The 19,327-nt window shown below is 41.7% G+C and overlaps 1 long non-coding RNA gene across 1 annotated transcript in view; it reads right to left on the reverse strand.

Moving 5' to 3' along the window:
* Positions 1-306: 306 nt before the first annotated feature.
* Positions 307-19,327, reverse strand: part of LOC127049360 (uncharacterized) — a 38,721-nt gene continuing 19,700 nt past the window's right edge. The window contains exons 2-3 of the long non-coding RNA XR_007773960.1: positions 1,857-1,929; positions 307-1,502 (exon numbers count right to left, since the gene is read on the reverse strand). This is a non-coding gene — a long non-coding RNA (uncharacterized LOC127049360). The remainder of the gene's footprint in view (positions 1,503-1,856; positions 1,930-19,327) is intronic.

Raw genomic sequence — 19,327 nt, forward strand, 5'->3', positions numbered from 1 at the left:
AGATAGAGAAGGGGTGTGAGTGGACGAGAGCTGAGGAAGCGTTGTTCCAGGTCGGCCATGAAGATATTGGCATATTGTGGGGCCATGCGGGTGCCCATAGCAGTGCCACTGATCTGGAGATATATATTGTCATCAAATTTGAAATAGTTGTGTGTAAGTATAAAGGCACAGAGCTCAGCAGCCAGTTGTGCTGTGGCATCATCAGGGATAGTGTTCCTGACAGCTTGTATTCCATCTGTGTGTGGGATGTTTGTGTAGAGAGCCTCTACATCCATGGTGGCTAGGATGGTGTTTTCAGCACTCCCAGCTATCTCCGCGACACCACTGATTTCCTGAGGAAACTACAATGCATTGGTGACCTCCCAGAAAACACCATCCTAGCCACCATGGATGTAGAGGCTCTCTACACAAACATCCCACACACAGATGGAATACAAGCTGTCAGGAACACTATCCCTGATGATGCCACAGCACAACTGGCTGCTGAGCTCTGTGCCTTTATACTTACACACAACTATTTCAAATTTGATGACAATATATATCTCCAGATCAGTGGCACTGCTATGGGCACCCGCATGGCCCCACAATATGCCAATATCTTCATGGCCGACCTGGAACAACGCTTCCTCAGCTCTCGTCCACTCACACCCCTTCTCTATCTACGCTACATTGATGACATCTTCATCATCTGGACCCATGGGAAGGAGACTCTGGAAAAATTCCACCATGATTTCAACAGCTTCCACCCCACCATCAACCTCAGCCTGGACCAATCTACACGGGAGGTCCACTTTCTTGACACCACGGTGCAAATAAGTGATGGTCACATTACCACCACCCTATATCGAAAACCCACCGACCGCTATGCCTACCTTCATGCCTCCAGCTTCCATCCCAGGCACATCACACGATCCATTGTCTACAGCCAAGCACTGAGGTACAACCGCATCTGCTCTAACCCCTCAGACAGAGACCAACACCTACAAAAGCTCCACCAAGCATTCTCTAAACTACAATACCCGCACGAGGAAATAAGGAAACAGATCAACAGAGCCAGACGTGTACCCAGAAGCCTCCTACTGCAAGACAAACCCAAGAGAGAAACCAACAGGACTCCACTGGCCATCACATACAGCCCCCAGCTAAAACCCCTCCAACGCATCATCAAGGATCTACAACCCATCCTGGACAATGATCCCACACTTTCACAGGCCTTGGGTGGCAGGCCAATCCTTGCCCACAGACAACCTGCCAACCTGAAACATATTCTCACCAGCAACTGCACACCACACCATAATAACTCTTGCTCAGGAACCAATCCATGCAACAAACCTCGATGCCAACTCTGCCCACATATCTACACCAGCGACACCATCACAGGACCTAACCAGATCAGCCACACCATCACTGGTTCATTCACCTGCACATCCACCAATGTAATATACGCCATCATATGCCAGCAATGCCCCTCTGCTATGTACATCGGCCAAACTGGACAGTCTCTACGGAAAAGGATAAATGGACACAAATCAGACATTAGGAATGGTAATGTACAAAAACCTGTAGGAGAGCACTTCAACCTCCCTGGCCACACTATAGCAGACCTTAAGGTGGCCATCCTGCAGCAAAAAAACTTCAGGACCAGACTTCAAAGAGAAACTGCTGAGCTTCAGTTCATCTGCAAATTTGACACCATCAGCTCAGGATTGAACAAAGACTGTGAATGGCTTGCCAATTACAGAACCAGTTTCTCCTCTCTTGGTTTTCACACCTCAACTGCTAGAACAGGGCCTCATCCTCCCTGATTGAACTGACCTCGTTATCTCTAGCTTGCTTGCTAGCACACATATATATACCTGCCCCTGGATATTTCCATTACATGCATCTGAGGAAGTGGGTATTCACCCACGAAAGCTCATGCTCCAAAACCTCTGTTAGTCTATAAGGTGCCACAGGATTCTTTGCTGCTTTTACAGATCCAGACTAACACGGCTACCCTCTGATACTGGGATGCGGGAGACCCCCAGTACAATTCCCCCCTCTGCCTGTTGAAGGAAACAAATTTGAACAGGGGGTCCTCATCCCTCAGGTGAGCACCCCAACCACTGGGCTATAGGATATTCTAATGTGGTTTTTCAGTCTCTCTTGAGGAAGCCATAAACTCTAGGCCACCCACTTTTCAAGTGAGTGTCCTATAGAGTCACATTCTCTGACACAGTGACTAATTATTTATATAGAGTGGAACAACTCCAACAGGAGACATTGAGACACACCCTTCCCTACCCCAAAACACCAGACTATCCCACAGCTCAATGGTTAGGGGACTCTCTTGACACGTGGGAAACCCCTGATCAAAACCTCTCCTGAACAGGCAGGGGGAAGGAGGAATTAAATGCATCTTCCACATCGTGGGTGAGTGCTCTAACTGCTGGGATACAGACTTAAGGAAGTTGCTGCCATCCCCATTACCTCGTCTTTCGCCAGCATTCCTTGCAACACGACCTTAGCATTTAATGTAGCAGTCCAGCAGAGAGGTTTCCAGCTATGGATCACAAGCAGAGATAGGGCCTCCCTGCAGCCTAGAGGTAGGTGTTTGCCTCCATGAGAGGAGTACGGCTATAGCTCTTCCAGTGGTGTTCTCAGACTGCTCCCCACCTCGCAGACTAGCTTTTGTGGATCGCATTCTGTGATGGTGGTTACTACTCACCATTGGGGCACTTCCTTTTGGCTCATGTGGAGATTAGCTCTTGATGCTCCCCCCTTCAGTTGCTTGCCCACGGTCTTTCTGGACTCAGGTTACTCCCAGTGACTGGTAGGGAACCAGGGCCCAACACCTACATCAAGTCCCAGCCCCGGGACCCTATAATCAACAGCAACTCTTGCTGATCTTTTCCTGAATTTCTTCCTACTCTGCTTTCCACAGGCTCTCTTCCTCACAGCTCTTCTGGGTAAGCCCCCGTCCATCACAGACTGGATACTAGGTCTTCTGCTCCCTCAGGAGTCCTCCCACCCACTGCTGAACCCAGAAAGCAACTACAGAGCATCTCCCTGAAACCCCTTCCTGCTCTCAATTTCCTTTCTTTATAGCAGCTCAGCCTGCCCCTTTTCAGCTGGTATTCATCATCAGTTACCTTTATCAAGCCTGATTCTCTCCCAGGTGCAGCCTATAAAGTTAACTGGCCCTTCTGAGCCATCTTAATCTCTTTAGAGCTGGGGTGGGGGTGAACTACCCCAGTACACATTCTTAGATGCCTCTCTCCCCCCCATGAACTGTATTGGAAGGTTAAGGGCCTAACCTTGGGTTTGTGAATTCCAGTGATTTTTAAAGGGCACCTTAAAAAAAAGAGTCGGGTGTTGCAACACCCAAGAATCTTTGTGGATTTAGGCCTTAGTTTTACAGATAACAACAGATAATTCCAAGATTGCTGAGGCTCACCCATTACTAAAAGTAATATTTGGGTATGGAAGAAAGCCATGCATCCCACGAAGATACAGCCATCTGTCTTTACCCTGCACTGGGCTTCAGCAAAGGAACATGCCCTGAGAAGGCAATTGTCTGGCTGAGGATAAATCATGATGCCCTGAGAGTGTAAGTGGGCTGTCACTACTGAGAGGACCTTGATGAATACTCTGGGGGCCAATGAGAGGCCTAAAAGGGAGTATTCCTTACTGGTCTTGGCCTAGTGTGAACCTGAGGTAACATCTGTGACTTGGTAAAATCGAAAAATGGAAGTATGGTCCTTGGTCCTCAACCTTCAAGATGCAATCTCCTTTATCTAATGCTGGAATAATTGATAAAATGACCATCTTGAACTTCTGAACCTTGATAAATTTGTTGAGTGCTCTGAGGTTCAGTATGGGTCTCCAACCCCCTTTTTTCTTCAGTATCAGGAACTAATGAAAGTAGAAGCCTTTGCCTCTTAGATGTGTGAGCACTGGCTCTACGGCTCCTATGCTGAGGAGATGGTTTATCTCTGATGTAGCAGGCTCTCATTAGAAGGGTCCCTGAAGAGGGATGGGGAAAGGTGGTGAAATGAATGGAGTACCCATCTCAGATGATCTCTGGCACCCATTTGTCAAATGTTATCTGTCCCAAGGTGCTGCGGAACAGGATGAGATCTCCAAATGGAATGGGTGACGTTTTCCAGCATAAGATAATGATGAGGAAAATGTTTTATGGGCACCTCAACCAACTCATCAAAACTGCTGTTTTGAGGTGGAGGATGGAGAGGAAGTGGACTGAGAGCCCAACGTTTTCCATCTGCAGAACCTGGGTTTCTTCCTCTGGGGTTCATATAACCTCTGTGATTAATATTGAGGTGAGTGAGGCTTGAATGGTGGCTGAGGGCTATACTATTTGTATCGAGGTGTGTAGATCCCAAAGGATCAGATGGTGGCCCTGGAATCTTAACATGTGGAGAGAGGCGTCAGTCTTCTCAGAAAATCACTTTGAAAGGACAAAGCGGAGGTCCTCTACCATCATTTGGACCTCTTTTGGGAAGCTGGATAGATGAAGCCATCTCATCACAATGGCAGTTGAGATCAGACTTGCCACCATGTCAGCTGCATCAAGTGCAGACTGGAGAGATGTCTTAGTCACCAGTTGGCCTTCATTGACTGAGGCCTAGAATTGCTCCTTATGAGAATCAGGAAGTTTCTCAATAAAAATCAAATTTTGCGTAGTTCTGATAGTTGTATTTTATGATTAAAGCTTGATAGTTTGCATTGCAAAACTGGAGGGTAGCCGAGAACGATGATTTCTTGCCAAAAAGGTGCTTCCAGTCCCAGTCATAAGGAGTGGATTTAAACTGGTGTTGGTGGTCCTTTGAATTGACTGCATCCATAATGACTGAATTGAGAGATGTGTGGGAGAAGAGGAACTCCATGTCTTTTGCTGGCACATAATATTTTTTCTCAGCTCATTTGCACATTGGTGGGACTGAAGTGGGGGTCTGCCGTATGACTTTGGCAGGGTCCAGGAGTGCCTCATTAATAGGGAGGAACACTCTGGATGTGGTGGAATATGTAAAATGTCCACCAGCCTGTGGTGTGACTGGGTCATCACCTGTAGTGGTATTTGTAAAGCTTCAACTACCCTCTGTACCAGATCCTGGAACAGAGTAAAGTCATCTGCCATAGATGGTGATGGGGACATCATTGTCATCTGACGACGAGAAGCCTTTGCCTCTTGGAAAGTGGGATTGAGAAATAACTGCATTCTCAACTTCAGCCTCCAGTTCCTCCCTTGATCAGGGGGTTCAGAAGCCCTTGAGTCAGCAGCTGAAGGAAGGTGTGTCACACTAACGGTAAGGGAGGCCTGTTGTCTTTGAGCCTGTCAAGGATCCCAGTATGGCCATTGTTACGGGAAGGGACCCAGTGGTTGGTACCACAGCTGACCAAACCAGGGAGGCTGTGGACCAGGAGGACAAATATGCCTGATGTCCATAGTGAAACTGGGCCTCATATAGCGGGTGAGAGGAGTGGTGGGAAACCAAGTCCTCGTATTCACTTTCTAACTATGACAACAAAAAGGGCACTGTGCAGCAAGAAGTCAGTGAATCAAGGGCTCTGAGTGAAGGTGGTACCAGTGCCCGGTACTGAGCAGAGGTGAGTTCAATGCATCAGACACTGAAAGAGCCATTTCACACTGGAAGTCTGCAGGTGTAGAAGGTGTTGGTACCGGCAGTTGTTGTCAGTGCCAAGAGGCCTATACTGACAGGATCGGATGTGGACCTGATAGCAAGGTCTGTCAGTGCCTGACGTCCTGCAGACAATACTGATGTCTGTGTCCTTACAGATGGAGCCTTCCCCGGGGCAGGTCTTTTGTGTGGTGTTGCAAGGAATGCAAGAAGTACTGGTGCTTTCTTGCTTGTGCCCATTGGGTCATTAGGCAACCTGACTAGCTGCTGCTGGTACCATATGTGCCTTGGGTACAAGATTTAGATGGCTTTGGTACAATCAGTACCAATGATACTGATTGAGCCAGAGATCATTTTTGGATCAATCAGGGCTTGCTATGGGGACTCACAGATCTTTTCTTAGAGTTCTTACATGAGTGGCTCATAGGCATCTCCCAGGACCCAGGAGATTGAAGGTCTAACTCTATGAGTAGGAGTTTAAGTAACAGTTATCTTTCTTTCCTGGATCTGGGCTTCAGTTGCTGACACAGGCCACACTTCTGTGGAACGTGTTTCTCTCCAAGGCAACTAACACACTGCAAGTGTCCATCAGTCACTGGGATAGAATCCTTGCAACTGAGGCACTTTTTGAAGCTTGGGGACCTGGCCATACCCCTATACAGGGGTTAGCAAAAGACAAAGGCCTTCACTTTCTCTCTCCCCCGACCCCCCATTTTTAAGACAATGGCCAAAATAAAATGCAAATGAAGAAAAAAAAAGGCTTCAAGGGAAACTACAAATTAGCAATTTTAGAAGAGTTAACTATCTGTGAACTGACAGCTATAGCTCTGACTCGAGCTAGGGGCTGCTGAGAAGGAACTGAGGAGGGTTTGCCCATGCATGCTAGCTAACCTCATGGCATGTGAGGAGCAGCGCATGCGTTAGCTGAATGGACACTGTTACCAAAGTTCTCCAACCAGCAGCGCAGGGACATAGACACACCTACAATGGAACACCCATAGGGACACTACCCGTAGAAGAACTGGGGGTTATAATGGATCACAAATTGAATGGGTTATCAATGTGCTGCAGCTGCAAAAAAGGTTAGTATGATTTTGGAGTGGATTAACAGAAGTGTTTCATGCAAGACACAGAAGGTAAGTGTCCCGCTCTACTCAGCACTGGTAGGGTCCCAGCTGGAGTACTGTGTCCAGTTCTGGGCACTCCAATTTAGGAAGGATGTTCACAAGTTAGAGAGAGTTTAGAGGAGAGCAACAAAAATGATAAATGTTTTAGTAAACCTGACCTATGAGGTTATTGGCTGGCAACGGCAAACTGTGGCCACTGGGAGCTGTGGGTGGCCGTGCCTGTGGACAGTCAATGTAATCTCTGTCTCACAGCCCACTACATGTTGCCCATCACTGGTCTAATCACATTGGAGCCATAGCTCCCTCAATATACTCTTCTCAGTGCATTCTAGCACACTTAATGAGATCCATGATTTGCCAAAGCCCTGAGCCTCTCTAATTAATCACTCGTCATAATGGAGAGCTTCTTAACATTATTTACCTGTCTGTGAGACATACGATATTTCTTATGCGGAAATACTGTATGAGGGCTGAAACTTCAAGAAATATTACACTAGCTAGCTGTTGAAACCTTAATATAGAACATACTTGTTATTCTTGTGCTGGACTTAAATTTTTTTTTTTAAATGGCAAACTTGAATTCTTATAAGGAATTTTTTATGTTCTTCCTTTGATGCAATTAGGATTTTAATTAGAGTCTTTTTTGGAGTGGGGTAGGGGGAAGGTATCACTATTTTAATTCTAATAAGTATTTTTGAGATTATCCAGGCATATGAGAGGGTAATGCCCTCTGGCTCATCACTTTTTCTCCTATGAGAATAAAATCAAACCCAAATCTGCTAAATTAATCCATTTTGTGGATCATATTGCATACATCATTTTGTCAAGTATATGGTGCATCAGAACATTAGGCCCTTCCTTTAGGTGAGGCTTTGAAAAACAATTGAATACTTGCTTAGCATTAGAGAACAAATTATGCTGTCTCCAAACTGAGCACATTAAAATTCTTCTTCACATCTACTTCCCTTAATAAACTCTTACTAAAACAAAATTGGGGGGGTTGCATGCTATTGAGCCAGTTCCTAGAGACCAGCTCTTCTACACCCAGTCCACCTGAAGGGGTAAGGGGCTACAAATGTGGTGATAGATCCAGAATCACAGCTCTGTGATGAGGCTGCTCTAAATTCCTTTCTGGGACCTTAAGTTGTTCTAAGTCAGGGGTCAGCAACCTTTCAGAAGTGGTGTGCCGAGTCTTCATTTATTCACTCTAATTCACTTTAATTTCGTGTGCCAGTAATACATTTTAACGTTTTTAGAAGGTCTCTTTATATATGTCTATACTATATAACTAAACTATTGTTGTATGTAAAGTAAATAAGGTTTTTAAAATGTTTAAGAAGCTTCATTTAAAATTAAATTAAAATTCAGAGATGCCCAGATCGGTGGCCAGGACTCAGGCAATGTGAGTGCCACTGAAAATCAGCTCGCGTGCCACCTTTGGCACACGTTGCATAGGTTGCCTACCCCTGTTCTAAGTTGTGTTGTCTGCAATGATGCCAAAGTTGCTGATCTGGAAGATGGGGATTACTGGAGAGAATTAGCGCTCTGCCCCTTTCTCCTGGGCACACTTTTCATGTTGAGGTGGAGGTTGACTCTACACCACCTGGAGATTCACCAACTAGTGGGTTCAATGCCAATTTTTGGTCCAATTTGCACTGCCAGAATAAGGATTGGGATGTGGCCCTTTCACTTTTAAATAGAGCTGTAGGGGTAAAAAGACAGAACTTATGCATTTCCTCTTCATTGTAAAAAAAGCTAGAGTATTTGCCCCCCACACTGCAGGAGTTCTATCCATATGTGCGCGTTATTTAGGTTTTATCAGTCACTGCAGTGGTTAGTGGTGAACCTAAAAAGAGAACATAAGACTTAAAACAAGAATCAATCATGTTCCTCCTTTCAATGCTAGCAGCTCATTACCATGACCAATATTTTCCAAAGGTATTTGAAGTTTCCACTTCCAGTCCTAGCCAAAATAATAGATCCTCAAGGAAAATAAAGAGCCACATCTTGAACCTCATTTTTTTAAAAAAAAGGTCTAAAACCGTGGATCCTTGTTTTACAGGGTACAGGGCATTCCAGTTTGATGGGAGCACAGGGCAGCCCTAGCCCCCAGTTGAGTTCAGTATGGGGGCAAAGGATTATATCACAAACCAGTGGTTCTCAATGCAGGCCGCTTATGGTCAATCAGCACACAGCTACGGCCCATGGGACATCCTCAGGGCCATACAGGTAGTATACATATTGTGTGGATGAGGCCCACAATGATAAATAGTTTAAGAACCACTGATCTAAAAATATTGATAGATATTCAAATATAAAACTAGATGATACATTGTTCAAACCATTACGTTTCAATGCAAGCTAATGTACCATAAGCCAAACCAATTTAGTTATGCGATACTAGTAGACTTCTCTCCTATCCAGCACCTCATGCCAAAGGAGGATTATAGTAACAGCAATTTGTTTCAGATTTACTCTGTCAGGTCAGCTGCTGATAGCTTCAGACCACCCTAATCTGGAGGAGAAAATGAAGCTCTCTGTTGACAGAAGGGCTGTTTATTATTTTTCTAAAGCATTTCATTGTTTACTTTAAAACAATTAAGAAAAGCTGAAGTGACAGTAGTCAAACTCTGTATATTTAAAGTATCTGACATAAGCTTTTGAGGTCCTGTTCTTTCCTCCCCTAAAAGATGTTTGTCTGAGATTAAAAATATATTATAAATACTAATTGAATTCACAGTGCACATACTTGGGAAAATATCTGGTTTCTCTCAACCAGTAAACAGTGATAATCTTGGGAGCTCTAATGAAATGGAATAGATTTCATGTTTGAATGAAAGACTTGAATGTAATATTTTTTCAACTACATGGAAGCAATGAAGGTGCACTGAGTTAGTTTAGCTGTTTATGCAGTACTTAGGACTAAGATTTTCAGTTACCTGAGGAATTTAAATGCAGTTTCCATTAATTCTAATAGGAGCTAAGCATCCAAATCCCTTAGGCCCCTAGGATAAGATTTTTCAAAGATGCCTATGGTATGATACAAAGCCCACCAAAGTCATTGGAGAGACTCCCATTGACTTAAATGGACTTGGGATCAGGCCTCTAGTCTCCCCTCAATGTCTGCATGTTGTTCCATGCGGAGATAAGAGGAACTCAGCTTTAGGCTAAAATGTGTATCTTGAGTAATCAGATCTTTCTGGCTAGCAGATATACTGTATATAAAAACTGGAATCTGGTATTCATGCTTGCTGATCTACTTGAACTTTATTTTAACGAGGGAGCTTTGAGTTAGAAGCACAGAATCAGGCCTAGTATCACAAAAGAGTGGATGACTAAACCCTTTATTTCACGGTTTCCATGACAGATGGCGGTCACTCAAGCAGTGAATTGTTCTTCAACATCTTGGGGCCATAGTAGCTGGTACAAACTCTCAAAAGCTGCCCCACATCGTTGGATGCCTGCAGCAGCATGGAGCTCCACTGATGCAGGCATAGGAGTCCACAGAGCGGTTTCAGGATCAAAGCCCAGTATGTTTCCATAATTTCTATCAGGGAATCCATAATTTCAATTTCTTTCTCAGAAACAATATAAAAATAGGTGTCAGTAAAATTTAACAAAAAGGAATATACAAGTTAACTGGTGAGGAGACTATCACTGGCCTCTCTTGGCTCAAGAAGAAACAGTTATTGTAAATTCAGTTGCACCCTTGGCAATGAAAGTTAGAAAAAAAATAACACAGATTGTACCAGATGCTTCCTTAACACATCACATAGTATAATTTACTAGGCTTCTGCACCTTCTTAAGGAATGGTTAATGTTGCAACAAACCAGTTTCTTTGAAGTATACTGAATGCTTGACTTAAAAAAAAAAAGTCATATTCCCAGGCTAGAAAGAACCTTGATGTTCAGCATCTAGTCTGACCTCCTGTATAACACAGGCCATAGAACTTCCATAAAACATAAAAATTGCCAGTGATGGAGAATCCACCATGACACTTGGTACATTTTTTCAATGGTCAGTTATCCCAACTGTCAAAAACTTACACCTTATTTCCATTTTGAATTTGTCTGTCTTCAACCTCCAGCCATTGCATTACGCTTTATACCTTTCTGTGCTATATTGAAGAGCCATTATCAAAGTATTTGTTCCCCATGTAGATAATTATAGACTAATTAAGTCACCCTTTAAATTTTCTCTTTGTTCAGCCAAAGATTGAGCTCTTTGAGTCTATCACTATAAAGGCATATTTTCCAATCCTTTATCATTCTTGAGGTTCTTCTCTGAATCCTCTCCAATTTATCAATATTCTCCTTGAATTGTGGATGCACCAGAACTGGACACATTACAGCAATGGTCATACCAATGCCAAACAGAGGTAAAGTAACCTCTACTCCTATTTGAGTCCCATTTATGCAGCCCCAAATCACATTAGCTCTTTTGGCCATAGCATCTCACTGGGAGCTCATGTTCATCTGATTATCCATCATAACTCCAAATCTTTTTCCAAATCATTGCTTCCCAGGATAGAGTCCACCATGCTGTAGGTAGAGTTTACATTCTTTGTTCCTAGGTGTATACATTTAGCTACATGAAAATGCATAGTTTGCTTGCGCCCTGTTTTCCAAGAGATCCAGATCACTCTGAATTAGTGATCTGTCCTCTTCATTATTTACCACTCCCCCAGTTTTATCATCTGCAAACATCAGTGATGATTTTATGTTTTCTTCCGGGTCATTGATAAAATGTTAATTAGCACAGGACCATGAAACAATCCCCGTGTGACCGGTCAACATACCTCCTTGATAATGATTCCCCATTTACAATTAAGGTTTTGAGACCTAGCATTTCATGAGTTTTTAACTCATTTAATGTGCCCCATGTGGGATCCAAACTGAAAATCCAGGGGGTGAAATCCTGGCACCACTGGAGTCAATGGGAAAACTCCCATTGACTTCAATGGAGGCAGGATTTCACTCTAGATCTGAACTCCCCTGAATTTTAGAGAAGTATGTATCTGGATCCCTGTTCACAACTGGTCCCTGTCTGTGTAATGGACCCAAACAAAAGCTCCCTAATCCAAAACTCAAAGTTAGATCCAAATTTCTCAGCTCAATCCATCTCTATACATTACTGTAATCAGCCCAGTCCCATTACTGAGAAGTGCCATGAACTCCAACAAAAGTCAGTGGGAACTGTGGGTACTCAAAACTCAGGACCAAGTCCCTATTGCATGGAGTGTTCTTTTCTTTTGGCAACACTTTGCAGACAGAATTTATCCATCATGGCAAAATTGTAGTTGATGAATCTTTTTCTAAAGGACAATTGAATTCACATTGGAGGGTCCCCCCCATTTTTGGAACACATTGCAAAGTAGTAAACTGAAGTCTTTCATACCTAGATCTCCTTACACAGATTTTTTTTCCCCATGGAAACAATTGAGACAGTACAGAGGATATAATACTGTATATTGTTAAGACAAAAAAAGCTACAAACAATAAAACCAAATATTAGTTGCACTTGAATTGGAAGCCAAATTTTGGATTTGACTCTATTTATTGGTAATTCTGGGAAAAGGTTTCAGAATAATCCTTAGTTAATGAAATCTTTGCTAGTCAATTTCCTTTGTCAACACTACATTTAATGTGAGAAGTGCTTATACCTGCTAGATTATCAAAACCTGCAAAGCTAATAGACTCGACTGGAATGTATGAGACAGGGAAGATTTTCATAAAACCTTAATAAAAGGTTTTGGCCTAAAAGGGTGTAGGGTGATTCCTTTAAAAACAACTCTGCTATTACTATTCTCCAGTTTCCAAATAGTTTTCAGCCATGAAAACTGACAGCTATACTGAAAAAATATATTAAAAAGTGTTTCTTGGAAACGTCATACAAATAAAAGAAGAATTCAATTGTAAAATCCCTAGCCAACCCAGGTCTGAGACTTCTACTCTTTTGCAATGATTATAGAGTTTGGACACATGCCAAATCCCAAAGAAGCCAGTCAAAATTGTGCATGAGAGAAAGGTAACCTTGGCCTTTGATAGAAAAAGAAAGGCTAAAGTCTGGCTTAGTGCAATGAAGTACAGAGGCTCTTTTGCTAAAATGACAAAATCCCCCCCTGTGAGCTTATGTACAGTGAGTGACAGGACCATGACAGAAAAGATGCCTAAACTGATCTAATTCCAGCAAACACATTCTATTCTACCACAGAAGTAAGAGCAGGTGCAGTCGGTGTCCAGTGGGGCACGGATATCTGCATCAGAGGTATTTTAGTAAATCCACCTTTAATGAAGGAGCGAGCAGGTCATGTTTTCTTACACATTTTCGAGAGACTTCTGTGCAGAAAGTGGAGCTGTTGATTTCATGATTGTCAGCCATTGAGGAGGAATAGGAAACAATCAAATACAAGTCTCTCATTGGTATTGTTAGTTATATTATTGAAAATGTTTCATCTTCGGGGAATTAAAAGAAAACATTCATAACACAAATTGCGCATTTCTCTTTTCTACATTTTATATAACTGCATACATTTTTATGTGGTCAGTTAGCCCCAAATCCTATCTTGTTTCTCTTCCACGTGGGCTACATTTTGTCCAATGCAACATACCTCAGACAACATTATAAACTGTTACAGCTTATTTGGTTGCTCTCTGAGGATTCTCCTCTCCAAATTCCTGAACAAAAATACACCCAGAAACATTATGATTTCAGAGAATCCTTCCCAGATATTACATGGAGTCAGCTCATGCTTCGACAGGATTTTGGGAATTTAGTTAGTGCTTCCATGTCTGAAGTGTGAACATGTTTGCAATTATGTATCTAACCACCAAGTCTCAACACTTCAATTTAAGTAGCTTTCTAGTCAAGCTGGATGTGCACATTTCAGACTTTTAAATAAATATTTTGACTGACAACTTTTATGTGGACTTTCCACAAATATCCAACAAACATGGGATATTTGTGAAAACAGAACATTAAGAAAAGATTTAGAAAAGTAAATTCTGAAATCATAACACAAATATTTGCAGCAGAAACCTTATTCTCCTCATCCGGTGAGGGGACAGAAACATACCACGTATTGTGTGCATCCCATCAAACATTATAAAACACTTAAAATTTTTGAATACTTACAAAATTCTAGGTCTGTAGTTTTTGTACAATAACTAAATTGGAGAAAATAAGAATTTGCTCATGGGCAATTCTCTAAAACAAGTGGCAAAATGTGTGCGTGGAGGAAATGATCTATTACAAACTAAGTCCCCAATTCTACTTCGCAGCAACCTTCCCATAATATATATGAGATATACCTATCTCATAGAACTGGAAGGGACCCCAAAAGGTCATTCAGTCCAGCCCCCTGCCTTCACTAGCAGGACCAAGTACTGATTTTGCCCCAGATCCCTAAATAGCTCCCTCAAGGATTAAACTCAAAACCGTGGGTTTAGCAAGCCAATGCTCAAGCCACTGAGCTATCCCTCCCCCCATAACATTATGTTTTGCCAAATGCAACCTTGATGACTAGTAACAATTGCACTCTTTCGTGGGGTTTCTGGCTGAATAGCTCATGGAAGTGCTGACAGTGAACTCTATAAGCTCATGTATAGGGTCCCTAAAGGAAGTAAAAATACACTGCACTAAAACATACTGTAGGGAAAACTCTTACAATAGCATGGAATTATAGAAATGTAGGACTGGAAGGGACCTTAGTAGGTCATGTAGTCCAGTCTCCTGCACTGAGGCAAGACTAAGTGTTTTTTTAACCTGTTCTTAAAAATCTCCAATGACAGATTCCACAGTCTCCATAGTTAATTTGTTCCAGTGCTTAACCACCTAACAATTAGGACTTTTTTCCTAATGCCGGTCTTAAATCTCCCTATCTGTAATTTAAACCCATTACTTTATCTCCTTATCCAGTGAGGACAGGACATCACACTCCTCTTTATAACAACCTTGAATGTACTTGAAGACTGTTATGTCCCACTTCAGTCTTTTCTTCTCCAGACAAAACAAATGAAGTTTTTTCAATCTTTCCTCATAGGTCATGTTTGCTAGACCTTTAATCACTTTTGTTGGACTCCTCTGGACTTTCTCCAAAATGTGGTGCCTAGAACTGAAGACAATTCTCCAGATGAGGCCCTATCAGTGCTGAGTAGAGGGGAAGAATTATGGTTTCTTGCTTACAACACTCCTGCTAATACATCCCAGAATATTGTTTGCAACAGTATTACATTGTTGGCTCATATTTAGTTTGTGTTCCACTATGACCCCCCAAATCCTTTTCTGAAGTACTCCTTCCTAGGCAGTGATTTCTCATTTTGTACATATGCAGTTGATTTTTCCTTCCTAAGTGAGGTACTTTGCATTTGTCCTTCTTGAATTTCATCCTATTTATTTCAGACCATTTCTCCAGTTTGTCAAGATCATTTTGAATTCTAATCCTGTCCTCTAAAGCATTTGCAACCCCTCCCAACTTGGTACCCTCCACAAACTGTAAGTGTATGTTCTACATCATTATCCAAATCACTGACCAAGATACTGAATAGAACTGCACCCAGGACAGATCTCTGTGGGACCCTATTCAATATGCCCTTTCAGCTTAATTGTGAACCGTTGATTACTACTACTTTTTCAACCAGTTGTGCACCCACTTTATAGTGCTTAAGTATCAAAAGTCAGACTGATTTTGATTACAGTGGCCAACTACCGTCACAGGGAAAAAAATTTAAATGACTGTTTAATCCAGTGAAGAATGGCATAACAAGAACCAAAGGATGAAAGCTGAAGCCAGACAAATTCAAACTAGAAATAAGGCACATTTTTAAACAGGGAGGGTGATTAATCCTGGGAGCAAAATACCAAGGGAAGTGGTGGATTCATCATCTCTCAGCACTCAGATTAAGACTGGATACTGTGATGTTACACCCCATATCCTTCATAAAAATATTGTTATATGAATATGGCACAATTAAAATGATCCATCTTGCATAAAACACGTGAGGTATTATTAGAAAGTTTATAATTTACTGAATGTGTTTATCCAATTTGTATGCATGTATATTTCTGTATCTGAAGTTAGGAATATTGTCTATGTAACAACTAGAACTGTGTGTGTATTTGGGGAATGCCCACCAGCCAGTAAGCAAGCACCCTTAATGGGCCATTAGGAAAAGACAATGAGTCTTTGAAGATGTGGATTGCTCATCTTCCCTGGAGTTCCTTCCTATGGACATTGCAAATAAACCTTGTTTTGTGGTTGCTTTGACACTGCAAGGTCAGGTGCTAAGGTCACCTGGAACAAAATACCCCCTTGGACACTCATGGTATTATTCCACTGTAAACAAAGACATCCTACCATATATAAATTCTCTTTAAGGCTGGGAAGGCAGGCATTCAGGACTTTCCTCCATTGTCTGCCTGCCCAGGAAAGAAGACTGCAAAAAGACACCTGAAGCGAAAGGCAAGGTTGAGTCCAGGTAGAGACAGGAGTCCAGTCTATAAAGAGTAATAACTGGAACTCTAAGCTACAGAAACTCTGCAATTTGCCTAAAACAACACTAAGGGTGAGAAATTACATTTTGTAACCTGTCTCTTGAGTGTATTAAGCTTAGTTTGTTTTATTTTGTTTGCTGTCCCTTATCACTTAAAATTTACCTTTTGTAGTTAATGAACAAGAAAGAAGTTTATTTCAAAACCCAGTTTGTGCAATTCATACCTGAGGAGGGGGCAAAAAGATGTACATCTCTCTCTCCACCTTGAGGGAGGGAGTGATTTTTATGAGCTTGCGCTATGCAGATCTTTCTATACAGCACAAGACAATATTGTTTTGGGTTTACACCCCAAAGGAGGTGTGCACTTGAGAGCTGGCCATTCTCGTAGCTAAGTCTTCCCACACAGAGCTGATTTCAGTCTGTCTCTGCAGCTAGGTGTGGCCTTACCCGTGGGTGTGCTGGAGACGGCTTGAGAGCCTAGCATGGCAAAAACAGGTGAAGAAACCCAGGCTGGTGGAAAAGGCAGACTCAGTGAGACCCCAGCACAGCAGGTGGTGCTTGGGAGCGGGGAGGGGTCCAACTCAGCAGAGATGCCTTTCTGGAAAAAATGCTTTAGCCAAACACATTATGGGACTCAAAACAGGACCAAGCGGATTAAATGTCGGTGTCGCAAGAGTGTCCAAATGTAATGGCCTATGAATACAGTAGGTCAGACTAGATGATCTAATGGTTCCTTCTGGCCTTAAATGCCATGAATGTATGAAGACACTCTTTCCACAGAAAGTAGGAGCAGGGTTGCTGAGAGCCATTGAACCAAACTGTAACCCCTGTATATGATGGAAACTACTTCAAGCCAGGGGTTCCAGAACCTATGTGTAGGAGGTATTGTCAGGACACCTGGGCAACTGGCTGTGGCTAGAATAGGGGCAGGGCCAGTTTAAGCAGACTAAGAGTGGCTGCTTTCACTAGGAACCTATACACCTGCCTTGGGGCTCACCTGGTTAGACCCTTCAGACTCACAGGTAGTTACCTCAGATGACTCATAGAACTCTGCCATTGACTTCATATTAGAATGAAATCCTGGCCCTATTCAAGTTGTGTCATTGCTGCAAGTACAATCCCTTGAATGGAAGCTATGCACATCTTATAGTAGTATAAAGGGCTATGTACTGGCCCGGTCACCCTCACAGTTTTAATTGCACTGTAATTTAATATTTTGGATTTTTTTCTATATTTTCTAATATATTGATTTCAATTACAACACAGAATACAAAGTGTACACTGCTCCCTCTATAGTTACTTTTATTACAAATATTTGCACTGTAAAATGATAAACAAAAGAAATAGAATTTTTCAATCCACCTCATACAAGTACTGTAGTGCAATCTCTTTATCGTGAAAGTACAACTTACAAATGGAGATTTTTTTTTGTCACATAACTGCACTCAAAAACAAAGCAATGCCAAACTCTAGAGCCTACAAGTCTACTCAGTCCTACTTCTTGTTTAGCTAATTGCTAAGACAAACAAGTTTTGTTTTACATTTACAGGAGATAATACTGCCCACTTCTTATTTACAAAGTCACCAAAAAGTGAGAACAGGGACTTTTGCAAGTAATTTACGTGCCAGATATGTTGTTAAACATTTGTATGTCCCTTCATGGTTAGGCCACCTTTCCAGAGGACATGATTCCATACTGATAATGCTCATTAAAAAATAACGTTAATTAAATTTGTGACTGAACTCCCTGGGGCAGAACTGTATGTCTCCAGCTCTGTTTCTCCTGCATTCTACCATATATTTCATGTTATAGCAGTATCGGATGATGACCCAGCACATGTTGTTCATTTTAAGAACTTTTTCACTACAGATTTCACAAAACACAAAGAAGGCACCAATGTGATATTTCTAAAGATAGCTACAGCACTCGACCCAAGGTTTAAGAATCTGAAGTGCTTTCCAAAATCTGAGAGGGACTAGGCGTGGAACATGCTTTCAGAAGTCTTAAAAGAGCAACATCCGATGCAGAAACTACATAACCCGAACCATCAAAAAAGAAAATCAGCCTTCTGCTAGTGGCATCCAACTGAGATGATGAAAATGAACATGCATTGGTCCAAACTGCTTTGGGTTGTTACTGAGCAGAATCCATCATCAGCATGGATGCATATCCTCTGGAATGGTGGTTGAAACATGAAGGGATATACGACTCTTTAGCACATCTTGCATATAAATATCTTGCGACATCGGCTACAACAGTGCAATGCAAACGCCCATTCTCACTTTTAGGTGACATCATAAACAAGAAGTGGGCAGTATTATCTCCTGCAAACATAAACAAACTTGTTTGTCTGAGTGATTGGCTGAACAAGAAATAGGACTGACTGTATTGTAGGCTCTAAAGTTTTGCATCGTTTTATTTCTGAATGCAGCTTTTTTTTTGTACATAATTCTACATTTGTAAGTTCAACTTTCATGATAAAGAGATTGCACTACAGTACTTGTATTAGGTGAATTGAAATTTTTTTTTATATTTTACAATGCAAATATTTGTAATAAAAAATATAAAGTAAGCAGTGTACTTTGTATTCTGTGTTGTAACTGAAATCAATACATTCAAAAACATAGAAAACATCCAAAAATATTTAGATAAATGGTATTATTGTTTAAACAGCATGATTAATTTTTTTAATCACTTGACTGCGATACACCTCCCCCGCACCCCACCCCATGAGGTTTCTGCTATCCTGGAAAATATCTTGAGGCTTAACCTAGTACTATAAGAAAGGTCTTACTGCAGTGGATTAAAAAGTAGGCTTGGAAGGGTTAGATTTTAAAAATTTACACACAAGCTGAAACTATTTCCATCAATTGACATTTACAGATAATCAAAAAAATGTTTTCTTGAGAACTTACTTTAAAGGATATTTACTTTGTATATTTTGACATGTGACACTGACAATTTGTTTGAATGATTATAAAGTTAATTTTGAATCTTCACATCTACCCTTGTTTAATTGTCTATACACCCCACCAATTACCTCAACTGTGAAAATTTAGAGTTGATAA

The sequence above is a fragment of the Gopherus flavomarginatus genome, chromosome 4 (assembly GCF_025201925.1).
Source record: "Gopherus flavomarginatus isolate rGopFla2 chromosome 4, rGopFla2.mat.asm, whole genome shotgun sequence".
In the NCBI taxonomy this organism is placed as follows: Eukaryota; Metazoa; Chordata; order Testudines; family Testudinidae; genus Gopherus; species Gopherus flavomarginatus.